At 38.2% G+C, this 16,950-nt stretch overlaps 1 pseudogene; it reads left to right on the top strand.

Annotated features, from left to right (window-relative positions):
• The first annotated feature begins 4,890 nt into the window (after positions 1 to 4,890).
• LOC103546415 (ferritin heavy chain pseudogene) overlaps positions 4,891 to 16,950 on the top strand; it is a 52,792-nt pseudogene continuing 40,732 nt past the window's right edge.

The following is a 16,950-nucleotide window of genomic DNA, read 5'->3' as shown; positions in this document are numbered from 1 at the left end:
GCACAAACAAATGCTTTCTCTCTAGCCAGAGTACCAGAAACACAGCAGCTTAGTAAGACAGAAATCTTTTAGACAATTACTGCTCTACTCCAGCCAAACACCACAGGAAAACTGTAATCCCACCTCCACTGACGCCAACAAAGTCCTGGTCAGAAGCCTAGATTTCTGCTCTCAGAAAGCTTTTTCGAGGTGCCTCAATACCCTCTCCAGGGCGGTGTCAGGGGAGGTCTCGTGGAGGGTCAAGACTTCCGCCGCTGCCCTGTAGCAAAGAGGCTGCCTCCACCTCGGTGTCAGCGGAGACAACGCAAGGAGCCAGAACTTCCACTCCCACCCAGCAGCAGCAAGGAGCACCCCCTCAGGTGTCAACGGAAAGTAGGGGGGGACCAGGACTTGAACATCCACCTGGTGGTAAGAAGGCAGTGCCCCCTGCCTCCCATTGCTGGAGTAGTAGCAGAGAAAGCCAGCTCAAACAGAAGGTTGAAAGAAGATCCAGAGTCTAGGAAGATAATTCAAAATGTCCAGGTTTCAATAAAAAATCACCCATCATATCAAGAACCAGGAAGATTTCAAATGAATTGTTAAAGAAAGACAATCAATAGATTCCAACACCACCGATGTGATAGAGATGTTAGAATTATTCACAAGGATTTTAAAGCCACCATGATAAAAACGCTTCAGTGAGCAACTATGAACACGCTTGAAACAAATGAAAAAAACAAAAAGCCTCAGCAAAGAAATAGAGTCTCAACAAAGAAATAGAAGATATAAGAAGAGCCAAATTAACACAATAAATAAAATAAAAAGCTCAGTGAGTGGGCTTAACAGAATAGAAGAGACAGAGGAAATAATCAGTGAACTGGAAGAGAGAAGAATAGACATTAACCAATGTGGGGGGCCAGCCCCATGGCCAAGTGGTTAAGTTTGCGCGTTCTGCTTCTGCAGCCAGCGTTTTGCCAGTTCGGATGCCGGACACGGACATGGCACTGCTCATCAAGCCATGCTGAGGTGGCATCCCACATAGCACAACCAGAGGCACTCACAACTAGAATATACAACTATGTACTGGGGTCTTTGGGGAGAAGAAAAAGAGGAAAAAAAAGACAATTGGCAACAGTTGTTAGCTCAGGTGCCAATCTTTAAAAAAAAAAAAAAAAGGAAATTACCCAATATGAAGAAGAGAGAGAAAACACGCTGAAAAAAAATGTTACAGAAGAAAACATATAGTACTATCCTATTTGTGAAAAAGAAAAATATATATATACATATATACACACAGACATACACATTTGTAAATAAACTCATAGAAAGGAGCCTAAAGGTTGCACATGTCACGTCTAGAGAAAAAATTAAGAGTTGGTAAAGGGGAATTTTCTCTTCTGCTCTGTGTTCCTCTGTATTATTTGACTCTGCTGCAACAACATATTCATGCTGCTTACATCATATAAAATATTCTTATCTAAAAGAAAGGTTGCCTTTTTGTTTATTCTAAGATGTCTTTTATGTTCCACAGTAGTTTTATAGTTTTCTTTACACAAGTACTGAAAACATTGCTAGACTTTCCCTGAGTATCTTATATTTCTTTGTTGCTCTTGTGAATGAGTTATTTTTTCCCATTATATTTTCTGACTGGTTTTTGTTGGTATACAAGAAAGCTTTTGACTTTAATAAATTTACTATAAACTATTCCGATTACTAAAACCTCTCATCATTTCTAGTAGTTTTTTAGTTGATTTACTTGGTTGTTCCATATATAATCATATCATCTGTAGATAGCTACATTTTCTCCTCCTTTTCAATATTTTTCATATTTTATTCTCTTATTTAATTACATCACCTCCAACTCATAGAACAGTGTTAACCAACAGTAGAATGCTATTCATAACATTAACAGAAATCTTTTCAGTGTTTTACCCTTAATTGATCCTTGATTGGTTGATTGATTGATTCATTCATTCATTCTGCTTATTCACTGCCTACCATGTGCAAGGCATTGTGCTAAACACTAGAGATCTGATGACAAGCAAAACCAGACATCGTCCCTGCTGGCACAGAGCCTTTAGTCTAGTGGGAAAGGTAGACATTAGCAAGTAATCATACTCATCAATGTCTATTTACAAATTGGGACAACTGCTAGAAAGAAGAGCATCTTGATTCTATGAGAATGTGTAACAGAGGGATCTGAAGGAAGCAGACGTGCTCTTCTATTATGAAAGAACCAGAGTAGATTCCATTAAGCCCATTTTAAGTCTACAACCTTTTCTCCTAAGAGAATATAGAGGAAGTGAGAGTCAGATAAGCACCTTACTCAAATCTTTATGACTACGCAATGCAGTAAATACCACTTGCTCCATGATTTTGAGTCAGGATACATGACAAATCAACTCATAAAAGCTACTATTCGTAGATGCCTAGCTCCATGCTACTTTGCATCTTATCAAGCCTCCCAATCATCATTTCACAAAGGTATTATTGCCCATTTTTTACACTCAAGAGCAGTTCGGGTGGGCAGGCCGGGCAAAGTCTTAGGGCATAGATAATTATCAGGGGATGTCCTGACCGCTATTGATTAATGGCTTTTAGCATGCAACATCGAGTCTGGTAAGCCCAGGTATTGACTCAGATTTTTTATTTCACTAGAGTGTATACTCCTCGAGTGTAGGAATTACGTCTAAGTTATATGTATATCCCCAGTACCAAACACAGGGCCACGCACATACAAAGTGTCCAGTCAAATGTTTACTGAATGCTGAACGAATGGATTAATCAAGGATTGCTATGTCTACATAGACCGCAAGCCTCAACAGCCTCCACATTCCAATGTTGCGTAAATTTTAATGCACTGATTTAGATTTTTATTAAGTTGTATGGCTAGGAAAGTTTTCACACTTGGTTGTTACATATTAAATTCTACTCTGTTTTCAAAGTATTGTGACATTGTTTAATTAAAATGCGATAAAAATTAAGTATGAAAATTCTAAAGTAAAATTTAAAGTACTTTCAAGCAGATAAAAAGTACCCTTTGAAAATTAGAATGGGGACCTATGAGAAGACCCTGATGAAGCTGGGGCATTGAACCTCTAAATTCGGCCGAGTTTCTTTGCCAGTAGCAGCAGCCCTTCCATAGCCGTCCGAGGAGGTTAACCCTGCTTTTCCTGAAGAACCTGTAATGCCCTCCCATGAAGTAGGTGCCTTGCAAGACACCGCTGAGTCTCCTCAGCACCTTCCCCTGCCACCCCTCTTTGCTTCTAGATGTAGATCCAAGTCCCAGCAGGCCGCAAGGGGTGAGGGACAAAGGGTGACCCATGAGGAGATGTGCTACACACCAAAGAATTGCATGATTTTTCTTATTTATACCGAAATAAGTGTGGAGAATTTACGTGGGAATGGATCTTAAGGGTGTGGGAGAATGATAGACAGAACACAAAATTGCATCAAGTCAAATGTATTGATATGGGCCCACTAAACAGAGATTCCAGATTCAATATTTAGCTCAAAGGTTTAGAAAGGGCTATAACACTTTATTTGGTTGATTGGCTGAAAGAGACCAATAAGTTGCCTACACCAGATGAAGTAGAAATTCCAGAATTGCCCTGGTGTACTATAAAGGAAGGTATACGAAGGCTTCGGGAGATTGGAATGTTAGAGTGGAGTCATCACATAAGACCTGCTCACCCACCCCAGAAGGATCCAGATGACACATCTTTCACCACAACTGTGAGAAACAAATTTGTGAGGGGAGCCCCAGCATCTTTGAAGTACTCCAACTTGAATCATCAAAACAGAGAGTCATTGTCCCTCAGTCAGTTTCCATACTTGAGCCAGTTTATAGACCCAGAACCCCTTGAATTAAGGGGAGGATGGGTTTCTTGAGGAAGGACCCTGCTACACTGCCAAAAATGTATACTATCAATCTTTCTCCCAGCCTTTCCCAAAGGTAAATAATCTGACTTTGCAGGGATTACTAGACAGTAACTCTGAAATGACACTAATTCCAGGAGACCCAAAGCATCACTGAAATCCACCAGGTATCAAGAAGAAAGCATTCGCCAGACCAATAGCTGCCTATCAGGTACCACGGGATGTATTCATTTGCTCAAGCAATGAAACCACACCTGGAACAGCAGCTACAATTGGAGTCACCACCTGGTTAAGCCTATGATAATCCACTGTCATTCTCCAAGATCCACCTGTTTTCTGACATCAAGTTACCACGGGACCTGAGCTGCCCATTATGAACTGGGTGTTATCTGACCCACCAACCCGTAAAGTTGGGTGTGCAGAGCAGCATTCCGTCTTCAAATGGAAGTGGTATATACAAGATTAGGATCAAGCAGGCCTTGAATGCACAAGTAAGTTACATGAGGAAGTGGTCTAAATTCCCATGACCCCCGCTCCTACCAAATTACCTTCTCTCTCCCAGTCTGCATGTATACGGCCTCATGGAGAGTTCCTATCAATCAGCTGACTGAGGAAGAGAAAACACAGGCCTGGTTTACAGAGGATTCTGCAGGATATGCAGACGCTACCCATGAGTGAACCACTGCACAATAAGCCCCTTTCTGGAACATCCCTGAGGGCAGTGGTGAAGGGAAATCCTCCTAGAGGGTAAAAGTTGGAGCAGTGCACCTGGCTGTTCATTCTGCTTGGTAGGATAAATGGCCAAGGCATGAGTCTCTAGGGATTCACCGGCCGGAGCTGATGTTCTGGCTGGATGGTCAGGGACTTGGAAGGAATATGATTGGAAAAATTGGTGACAAAGAGCCTTGGAGAAGAGGTATTTGGACAGACCTCTTTAAATAGACAAAAAATGTGAAGATATTTGTGTTCTATGTGAATGCTTACCAAAGAGTGACCTCAGCTGAGGAGAATTTTAATAATCAAGTGGATAGGATGACGCATTCTATAGATGCCGGTCAGGCTCTTCCTCAGCCATTCCTGTCACTGCCCAACGGGCTCATGAACAAAGTGGCCAGTGGCGGCAGGGATGGAGGTCATGCACGCTCTCAGGAATGTGGACTTGCACTCTCTAAAGCTACAGCCACTGGTGAGTGCCCAACTTGCCAGCAGCAGAGACCAACACTGAGTCACCAATATGGTGGCACCATTCCCCAGAGTCATCAGCCATTTACCTAGTGGGACGCTGATTACATTTGACTGCTTCCATCATGGAAGGGGCAGTGCTTTGTCCTTAATGGAATAGATACTCTTGATAGGGATTTACCTCTCCCGTATGCAACTTCAGCCAAAACTACCATTCATTCATGGACTTACAATATGCCTCATTTTTCTATCATTGTATTCCACACAGCACTGCTTCTTATCAAGGAACTCACTTCACAGCAAAAGTGCAGCAATGGGCCCACACTCATGGAATTCACTCCTCCCATCTCATTCATCATTCTGAAGCACCTAGATGGATAGAACAGTGGAATGACTTTTAAAGACTCGGTTACAGTGCTGGTTAGGCAGCAATCCAATATTACCCCTAGTGACCCACTAGGAAAAAGTTTGCTTCCCATCCCTTAACTTTACATTTTTCTGGTCTAAAGATCTTAGTTTCAAATGCTTCCACAGGAGACACAACAATGATTCCATTGAACTGGAAGTTAAGACTGCCATCTGTCCACTTGGGCTTCTCATATTTCTGAACCAACAGACAAAGAAGGGAGTTACTGTACTGCTTGGGTGATTGATCCTCCTTCCCAAGTGAAAATTGGGCCATTATTAAACAATGGAGATAAGGAAAACTATGTCTGGAATGCAACAGATCCCTTAGGACATCTCTTAGCACTCCCATGTCCTGGATTAAAGTCAATGGAAAACTACAACCACCCAATTCAAGCAGGACTGCTAATGGCCAACCCTTCAGGAATGAAGGTTTGGATTACCTCCCCAGGAAAAGAACCACAGCTAACTGAGATGCTTGCTAAGGGTAAGGGGAATCTGGAATGGAGAGTGGAAGAAGCTGGTTATAAATACTAGCTATGACAGTATATCCAGTTGCAGAGGACTGTAATTGTTATGAATATTTCTTCCTTCTTTGGTTATGAATATGTGTGTATGTGTACACCATAAACATTTTTTTCCTTCTCTTATTCCCTTATCATGTAACATAAGATACATTATAATAGTTAGCTTTATATCACAGTATTTAAGTTACAGGATATCAAGGAGAAGAGTGAACATCACCCAAGGACATCGCATCTTCTGGGGAAAGGGTGTGTGTGTTTTGGTTGTATGCAAGATGATTGTATCATGTTATACAGAAGTTTGACTTTGTTGTTGTCATCTTTACTTGGAGATTAAGTATGGTTTAAGGAGAAATATAAGGATGCTAAGTTGACAAGCAATAGACTGTGATGGTTGGTTTAATGTGTCAACTTGGCTAGAATATAGTACTCAATTATTCAATCAAATACTCATCTAGATGTTATTGTGAAGGTATTTTGAAGATGTAATTAACATCTAAAATCAGCTGACTTTAAGTAAAGAAAATTATTCTCAATAATCTGGAGTGGGCCTTATCCAATCACTTGAAAGGCCTTAAGAGCAAAACTGGAGTTTCCCCGAAAAGGAAGAAATCCCATCTGTGGACTGCAACAGCAGCTCCTGCCCAAGGACTTCAAGGCTCCAAGAAGTTTTTAGTATATTCACAAGGTTATGCAAGGATCACCACTCTCTATTTCCAGAACATTTCTATCACCTCAAAAAGAAACCCCATACTCAGCAGTCACTTTTCATTCTCTCCTTCCCTACTCCCTGGGAACCACTAATCTATTTTCTGACTCTATGGATTTTCCTATTTTGGACATTTTGTACAAATAGAATCATACAATGTATGGCCTTTTGTGTCTGGCCTCTTTCATTTAGCATAATGTTTTCAAAGTTCATCCATGCTGTAGCATGTGTCAATATATTCACTGTTATGGCTGAATAATAATCCATTTTACGGATATACCATATTTTGTTTATTCATTCATCAGTTGATGGACATCTGTGTTGTTTCTACTTTTTTGCTATCATGAATAATGATGCTACGAGCATTCATGTACAAGTTTTTGTATGAACATGTGTGTTTAATTCACTCGGATATGAGTAGAATTGCTGCATCATCTCCTTTATTCTTTAAGGACAGTTTTGGCGGGATATAGAAATCTTGATTGAAAGTTTCTTTTCCTTTGAATACTTTGAATATGTCATTCTACTGTCTCCTGACTTTTACTGTTCTTGATGAGAAATCAGCCATTAGTTGCATTGTTCTTCCCCTGTACTTGATGAGTTGTGTTTTCTCTTGCTGTTTCACGATTTTCTCTTTGTCTTGGCTTTCAACGGTTTGACTATGATCTATCCAGATCCAACTTGACATTCATTGAGATTCTTGGATCTATAGATTAAAAATTTTCAACGAATTTGAGAAGTTTTCAGTTATTATTTCTTCTATTTTTTTGCCCCTTTTTCTCTTCCTTCTGGGACTCCCATTAGATGTATGTTGATAAGCTTGATATAACCTCACATGTGTTTGAGGCTTTGTTTGCTTTTCTTCAGTCTTTTTTTATCACTATTCTTTAAATTGGATAAATGTTGAGTCCACCTCATGGGCCTTTTATTGCAGTTATTGAATTTTTCAACTCTCGAATTTTCATTTGGTTCTTCTAAATAGATTCTATTTCTTTATTGATATTCTGGTTGTTGAGGAATTATATATATATTTTTTTAGTTCTTTAAATACAGTTTCTTTCAATTCTTGGAACATATTTATAACTACTTTGAAGTCTTTGTCTGCTAAATCCAACATCTGGGCCTAGAGACAGTTTCCATTGACTACTTTTTTTTTCCTGAGTGTGTATCACACTTTCTTATATTTTTTTTTACATGCCTTGTAATTTTCTTAAAAATCTGGACATTTTAGGTAATATATTGCAGCAATTCTGGATTCTGACTTTCTTTTTTTCCCTCTAAGGATTTTTGCTATTGCTGACTTTAATTGGTTTTTGGTTTTTTGTTGTTGTCGTTTTAAGTAACTTGTCTGGAGTTAAACTGAAGAATCTGTTACCTCCAATGTATGTGGCCACTGATGTCACTGCTCAATTTTTTTATTCTCATTTTTTATATTTCAGCCTGATTTCCTGGCAATTTTTCCTGTGATCACATAGCTCAATGGCGAGCCAATGATTAGTCTGAAATATTCAAACACCTTGAACTCTCAAAACTCCCATTCTCTGCTGGTGGCTCTATGCTTGCTTTAGGGATGCATTTATTTATTTATTTATTTTTAAGATTGGCGCCTGAGCTGACATCCATTACCAATCTTCTCTTCTTGTTTTTCCTTCTTCTTCTCCCCAAAGCCCCCAGTACCTGGTTGTATATTCTAGTTGTGGGTCCCTCTGGCTGTGCTATGTGGGACACCGCCTCAGCGTGGCCTGATGAGTGGTGCCATGTCTGCGCCCAGGATCCGAACTGGCAAAACCCTGGGCCGCCGAAGTGGATTGTTTTCTATATGTTGGATAAGAACGTTGAAATTGGAAACAAGAGTGTGGGAGATTTTCTCTGAGATTTTAACCAATTTCACTTGGCTTTTGGAAAACAGACAATATTCAACTATATCTCAAAGAAAATGAAGTACAACTACTATTATTTTTAAATATTTTTTGACTCTACTTTTCCCAAAATGTTTAAGGGAAAGGAATGTAGTTTGTTAGCACTCTTATTGCTTCCTGTTTGGTTCTGTAAAGTTACTAACGGTATTATTCAGAATGTTATGAACTATTATGACCTCAATAAAAAAAAAAAAGTAACATCAGCAAAAAAAAAAATTTTAAATTCATGATCCTCAGCTTCTTTTTTTCTGAATGTAACGTGTGATAATAAACATAACTTCAGATAGATGTTTGAAGGAATAAAGGAAATGTGTGGAAATAATTTGTGGAGTCCAAAGAAAATGTTCAAGACTAAAAACAACAACAACAACAAAAACCTGTGCATGAAAGCTCATAGCAGCTTTATTCATAATAGCCCCAAAGTGGAGACAACTCAAATGTCCTTCAGCTGGTGAATGGGTAAACCATGTGTGGTGCATTCATACTGTGGAATATTACTCAGCAATAAAAAGGAATGAACTCGTGATACACGTGACAACCTGCATGGATCTCAGGCAACTATGTTAAGTGACTAAAGCCAGTCTCAAAAGGTTACACATTTATATTATTGCATTTACATAACATTCTCAAAATGATAAAATTATGGAGATAGGGAACATATTAATGGTTACCAAGGTTGTGAAAAGGGAAGGAGGTAGAAATAACTATAAAGGGGTAGCAGAAGGGATCTTTGTGATGAAGGAATAGTGCTGTATCTTGATTGTGGTCATGGTAACACAAACCTACATATGTGATAAAATTGCATCAAACTATACACACACACACACGTGCATGCACACGAATGTCTGCTATAAAACTGGTGAAATCTCAATTTCATTATACAAGATGATATAAGATTTTATTACGTAAGGTGTTACTATTGGAGGAAAACTGCGTGAAAGGCATGTGGGACCTCTGTCTACCACTTTTTGCAACTTCCTGTGAATCTCTAGTTATTTCAAAATAAAGTGGAAAAAAAGTTGTGTCAAGAAAAAAAAAGTTTTAGCCAGGAGTAGTTAATTTTTTTGCAGTTTTATTGAAGTATAATTAACAAATTAGTTTTAAGATGTTTACAGTGCATGAAGTGATGATTTGATATACATATACACTGTAAAAGGATTCCAACCACCAAGTTAATTAATACAGCCAGCACCTCACATATTTACATTTTTTGGGAGGAAGTGAGAACATTTAAGTTCTACTCTCCTAGCAAATTTCAATTACACAATACAGTGTTATCAACTATAGTCACCAAACATTAGATGTATACATTACTGTGTAACATTAGTTATACTTTAGATCCTCAGACCTTATTGATGTTATAGCTATAAGGTTTTTTACCCTTTTACCGACCCAATCCCTATTTCCCCCAACCCTCAGCCCCTGGCAACCACTTCTCCACTCTCTGTTTCTATGAGTTCAGCTTTTTTTTTTTTAAGATTCCACATGTAGTTGAAACCATGTGGTATTTGTCTCTGTCTGGCTTATTTCACTTAGTGTAATGCCCTCCAATTTCATACATGTTGCTGCAAGTGACAGGGTTTCCTTCTTTTTTAAGGCTGAATAATATTTCATTGTGTGTATATACCACATTTTCTTTATTCACTCATCAGTTTACGGACACTCAGGTTATTTCCATACCTTGGCTATTGTGAATAATGCTGCTATAAACATGGGGGTACAGATATCTCTTCGGGAGAGTGATTTCATTTCCTTTGGATATATACCCAGAAGTGGGGTTGCTGAATTATATGGTAGTTCTATTTTTAATTTCTTGAGAAATTTCCATACTGTTTTCCATAATGGCTGCACCAATTTACATTCCCTCCAACAGTGCGGAAGGGTTCCCTTTTCTCCACATTCTCGCCAACAGTTATCTCTTGTCTTTTTGATGACAGCCATTCTAACAGGTGTGAGGTGATACCTCATTGCGGTTTTGATTTGCATTTCCCTGATGAATAGTGATGTTAAGAATCTTTCCATGTGCCTGTTGACCATTTGTATGTCTTCTTTAGAAAAATGTCTACTCAAGTCCTTTGCCCATTTTTAAATTGGGTTGTTTTTTGCTATTAAGTATACGAGTTCCCTGTATATTTTTAATATTAACCCCTTATCAGATATGTGTTTCACGAGCAAGGAGCAGCTAATTTTAGAATATTTTCTGTGGAGTGTTAAAGACAAAAGACAAAAAATAAGAGACTAAAGAAGGAAATGTTATATATACACAATGGAATATTATTCAGCCATAAAAAAGAACAAAACTTTGCCATTTGTGACAACAAGGATGGACCTTGGGCATTATGCTAAGTGAAATAAGTCAGAGAGAGAACGACAAATCCTGTATGATCTTACTTATATGTGGAATCTGAAAAAAAAAAAAAAAAAAAACCAAGCTCATAAATACAGAGAAAAAATTTGGGGGGTTGCCAGAGGCAGGGCATAGAAGATGGCAAAATGAGTGAAGGGGGTGAAAAGGTACAAACTTCCAGTTATAAAATAAATAAGTCACAGGGATGTAAGCACAGCTATAGTTAATAATACTGTGTTGCCTATTTGAAGTTTGATAAGAGAGTAGTTCTTAAAAGTTCTCACCACAAGAGAAAAAATTTCATAACTATGTTTGGTGTTGGATGTTAACTAGACTTTATTGTGGTGATCATTTTGCAATACATGCAAATATTGAATCATTATATTGTGTACCTGAAACTAATAGAGTGCTTATGTCAATTATACCTCAATTAAAAAAAAAAAGGAAATGCATGGTGAATAGTCTCTCTTTCCAACTAAACCCAAGTGATCCACAGTATTTTCTTAATGTTATAATGCATACCAACCAGAATGGAAGGGGCTTTTGGAATAAAGGAAAAAACGAAGGATTGTCTAGGCTGTAACAAACAAAAGCAAACGCAGCTTAAGGAGATTTTGGAGGTGTTATACGTAATGTCTGATTCGTTGAACCTGATGGCAAGAGGAATATAAATAGAAGATTCTCTGCCTTTCTCCAACTCACTGTCCTCCAGAATTAGTTTTTTAACCAGGAATCAACACCCTGCAAAGCCAGGATTCAGAGCTATCAAGGACTTACTACCAAATGGATTCTTAACACGGAGCAGAGCCTTATAATTATGACAAACAGCAACATTTTTGCTTTCCGGTCCCTTCCTGTTGTACTCAGGGTTAGTATGATAGGAAAGAGGGAGAGGACTTTGCAGGATAACTTACGTAATAGGAAGTCTCTAGTGTATTTGCAGCTCAGCATGTGGGACTGAAGCAGCTTAACTCATTGCCTGATCTGAAAATAATCACCTTTGATGCAGAATCCTGTTGGGTTCAGAAATTTAATATATAAGACAAAATATTCCTACTTATCTCAGATTATTTATCCATAGCAAAAACTTATATCTGCACATCTTACTGTCTAAAATCTGATTCATCTCTCTCCAGCTCTCTCTCCCCCTGTACTCTTTGAAGAAAGAATATAAAGATATATTTTATATATATATATATACAGTCTTGCACTGCTTAACAATGGAGATATGTTCTGAGAAAAGTGTCGTTAGATGATTTCATCTGAGCATCATAGAGTGTACTTAAGTCAAGTATGGAAGAAATGGAAGAAAATGATTCAATCAAGAGATGTGGTAAACAGGCAATGTATGAGGCTGCTGCGAGTATAACACGGCACACTGTTTTACAGTAAATGTTTTTTATAAGTAGAAAGAGTACACTCTAAAATAATGATAAAAAGTATAGTATAGTACATACATAAACCAGTAACATAGTCATTTATTATCATTACCAAGTATTATGTACTGTACATAATTGTACGTGCTATATTTCTATAAGACTGGTGGCACAGCAGGTTTGTTTACACCAGTATCACCACAAACACGTGAGTAATAGGCTGAGCTACAATGTTAGGATGGCTACAGCATCACTAGGCAATAGGGATTTCTCAGCTCCATTATAATCTTATGGGACCACTGTCGTATATGCAGTCCATCATTGACTGAAACATTGTTATGCGGCACATGACTACGTGTACATATATATGTGTGTGTGTATACATATATTCTCCAGATCTCTAAATCTTTCTCCAGATCTAATCATGAGAAATTAACTGTTTCTTTGAGCTCCCCTCAAGAATGGTTTGCTTCCGATTTCAAGATAGAAAGCTTTCCTTTGCCTTTTGATAACAGCCATAATATTTAATGAATAAAATCACTTTCATTACTAGGGGGAAAATCTTGCTCATCTGTTTTGGTTTCATACAAATCAGGATCAGTGTTTCAGAGTAAAAACAGAATCTTAAAACTTTACAGCTGGAAGGGGCCTTAAATGGTTCTCTCTCCAACCCCTTTATTTTACAGATAAAGAAACTGAGGCACAAAGAAATTAAAGTAACTTCTCAAGTTCAGGAAAACAATAAAGTTAGAGAGACAAGAAGTCTGTCTAATGATTTTAGCCCTGTTCTTAGAAGCTGGAATCTAGTCTTAATCCTTTTGCAAAAACAATGCCAAAACTATCACACTACCACTATTTTCACTATTATAAACAATGGTGCAATGAATATTCTTCCACATATCTCTTTGTGCATACATGCAAGGGTTTCTTTGGGGTCTAGCTCTAGAAGCAGAATTGCTATTGACGAATATTGATGAATTGAAATTGAATTATTAGATATTGACAAATTGCTCTCTAAAGTGGTTGTCTGATTTTCACTCCCACTAGAGTTTGAGTCCCTGTTTAGCCTAATCAAACATTGTAATTTTAACAATCTGATGGGTACGGATGAGATCTTATTGTTTTGAGTTAAATTTCCCTGTTTACTAGTTCTACTGAGCATCTATTCATATGTCCATTGCCTATATTTGATCTCTTCTTCTGTCAATTGTCTGTTATTCTTTGCCAATTTCTCTCAAAGGTCGATCAGTAGTACTTCTTCATATAGTTTTCATGTACTAATTGTTTGTTGCTTTCATGCATTGTAAATATCTTCTCTCAGTGAGACTTTGTCTTATTCATTTCCATCAACCAGAAGAGTATCTGGAAGAACCTAAAATATAAAAAAAAGTGTAGGGCCTGCCCCATGACCGAGTGGTTAAGTTCACTCGCTCCACCTCGGTGGCCCAGGGTTCCCCAGTTCGGATCCTGGGCACAGATATAGCACTGCTCATCAAGCCATGATGAGGCAGCATCCCACATGCCACAACTAGAAGGACTCGCAACTAAAAATATACAAATATGTACCGGGGGGCTTTGGGGAGAAAAAGGAAAAATAAAAATCTTTAAAAAAAAAAAAAGTGCAGGGGGCCAGCCTGGTGGCACAGGGGTTAAGTGCATACTTCCACTTTGGTGGCCTGGGGTTCACCGGTTCAGATCCCAGGTGTGGACGTGGCACCTCTTGCCAAGCTATGCTGTGGTAGGCGTCCCACATATAAAGTAGATGAAGATGGGCATGGATGTTAGCTCAGGGCCAGTCTTCCTCAGCAAAAAGAGGAGGATTGGCAGCAGATGTTAGCTCAGGGGTAATCTTCCTCAAAAAAAAAAACTACAGAAAGTTTTTAAAGACAAAAACAGAGAGAGGGAAAGAACAACTTCACACCTTATTCTGACTAAGGCATAGGCATTTGAAGAAGGTTCCACAACAGATTTGATAGGACTAATCATCAAATCACTTTAGTTCAAAATATCCGATTAATTGATTAAAATTTTTACAATCCTAACTTCAGGGCATTCTGTGTTGGTGGTGGTGGCCGTGATAACGGTGGTGGCTTTTCATTTGACATATTGTTTTTTCGTCCATCTGGGCAACTATGCCTTAACCAAAGAGATTTTTTAAAATTTTTGTCTACATTTTAGCAAGTCACCACAGTCAAAAAAGGCTAATAAACAGGTTAGTAAATGTTAGCTTATGATCTCTTAAGATTGTTTCATTGCTGTTTTTTCTTTATCCTCCCCCCTGCTGTGTTTTCTATAGAAGGCACAATTACATAAAAGATACATCCGGTCCACATTTGCTGTCCTCAGGCATAGGAATTAGACAGGGCTATTTCCATACACAGGCTTCTGCTAGGCCTTCTCTATAGATGCCAATTAGAAGATTAGCGTCTTTTCTTTCTCCCTCTTTGCTATTAAATAGCCACACAAAAGCTGAGCTGACAAATTACTCTCTCCATGGTGCTTGACAAAGACAGACAATAGATCATCATCATTTACTATAGTCAAATCCTATTAATCACAGATTAATGAGAACATGTCTAGTGGGGAAGAAATTACCAGAAAGTGGGCCTGTTGGCTTGTTCCTCATGTAACATCTGCTCTGCCTTTACCTTTAGTGTCATGTCATCTTTTATCACATTGAAATAATGTTTGCTCCAGAAACATAATTAAGATAATGGAGTAGATTCAGAGCCCTTCCCTTAATAATTAAAGAACCAGGGTTATATTTCTTAGTCTGAAGGCTTCTAAAAAACTAATTTCCCTCTGTTCTTGATTATTTCCTTTTTCTTTTGCTCATAATGATCTATCAAATCTTGGGGAGTTTTTTCCCTCTAAACTGTAATTAATACTCATACCCAAAACTAGGACAAAGTCAGAGTTTGAGTTCCTTTTTCTAGTGAGATAAAATTCACCACTGTCACCACATTAAAGCATGCTCTTCAGAGGATTTCCTTTTTACAATTTGAAATATTCTAAATTCAAATTCACATTTCAATGACTATAAAGCTTGTGATGAGCATCAAGCACTGTATAGGCTTTCCTTAACCCTCACCTACAGTGTGCTCTTTTATTTTTTAATAAATATTTTTATTTTGTAAATGTGTGGTCTCATTAATGTTTTAGTCTTTTACTCTTAAGCCAATTTTCTTCTTAATGCACAGAAGTTGAAACTTGGACTCAAATATTTAATATTCTTGGGGGTCTCCTATGTCCTCTTGTCTCAACAAGGGGTAGAACTGGGGGAACAAGTGAAAAGATATGTTTAAAAAAAAGCAATGGCATCTGTAATCAGCTGATAAAGAGAAAAGAAGAATCGCAATCTATAGTCATAAAATTGAAGAAAGCCATTGCTCCTGTTATTAAAATCTAGAATACGTACTTGTCACTCTTGGAAGGCAGTGGGGATTAGTGCTCGGGGCTGGGTAAGCTGTGATCCAAGGCTCTGTGATTAAGCCGTGATTCAGCACCACGGGGATAAAAACAGCTCCACAACCAAGAGCTGGCAAGCACCAGTTGAGGGAGGCGGGGAGGAGGATTGCAAAGAGCTTCTTAATTAAATTTTAATTATTGCTAATTAGAACTACTGTTTTTTTATATCCCCAACAAGGAAGACAAGAGCTGATCTTGCCTTTTTATTATTCTGCTAATTAGTTTCCCAAGGAGAGGTTTGAAAGGGCAGACTCTGCTTTCACAGTATCCAAGTTGTTAGCTGAGCCAGACCTGCAGGTAACTCTCATCCTAAAATCTGAGCTGTAATATTCCCAGGTAGTTCTTTTCCAGATCTAAGATTGTCTTCCAGACCCATCTCAGGAAATGAGCTGTTATTCTTCAAATCTGCTATTTGAAGAAATCCATGAATTAGTTTTCCTTTTGTTTACCCTGTCTACTTTATCTTCATACAAGTCTCAAAGATGTTTGCTTAATTATTAAAATAGATGGCAAACCCTCTACACACTACTAATGTACTCATGTAAACTTCATGCTTTTGTGAATTGTTTACTACCAGATTTAAAAGAATAACCAAATGTACACATAAAAAGTGACTGCTGGTTTTCTCCAGCAGTGAATTTAGTGCTTTGCAATAGGGAACAAGAACGAAACCCAAGTCCTGCCCTGAAGAGCTCCCAAGTTCTATTAAACACCATTGAAGATGAAATGCTCCAGGGAAATGCTCCAGGTAAATTCTCCACACTTGAGATTGCAAAGCAGAAACCCTAATTGCGAGCTTAAGGATATAATCCCAGAAGGTTCCCAAGACCCATTAGCATTATAAACCCTCTGCAAAATATGAATCCCATTTTATGAGTGCATACATTTCATAATTCTTCTCCCAAGATAATAAAGTTAAGAGTTCTGAGTTGGTGCAGCTCCCTGTGTTAATTACTATAAAATCCATCAAATGAAATTACATTTCTGGAATCAACAGCCTTTGGCCCAGCTCACACACGTGCCTTGACAGCCTTACTCTACGGTTGGAGTCACATTAACACATGTGTTTGTTTCCTCACCTTTTACAGACACAAGAGCCCTGTGATATGTTAATTCACACCAAATTCCAATCCTTTCCCTTGTCTTTATCTTCCCAACTCGA

Source organism: Equus przewalskii, chromosome 1 (genome assembly GCF_037783145.1).
Source record: "Equus przewalskii isolate Varuska chromosome 1, EquPr2, whole genome shotgun sequence".
Taxonomy (NCBI): Eukaryota; Metazoa; Chordata; class Mammalia; order Perissodactyla; family Equidae; genus Equus; species Equus przewalskii.
Note: the sequence above shows the minus strand (reverse complement) of the source record. Positions and strands in the feature narration are given on the sequence as shown.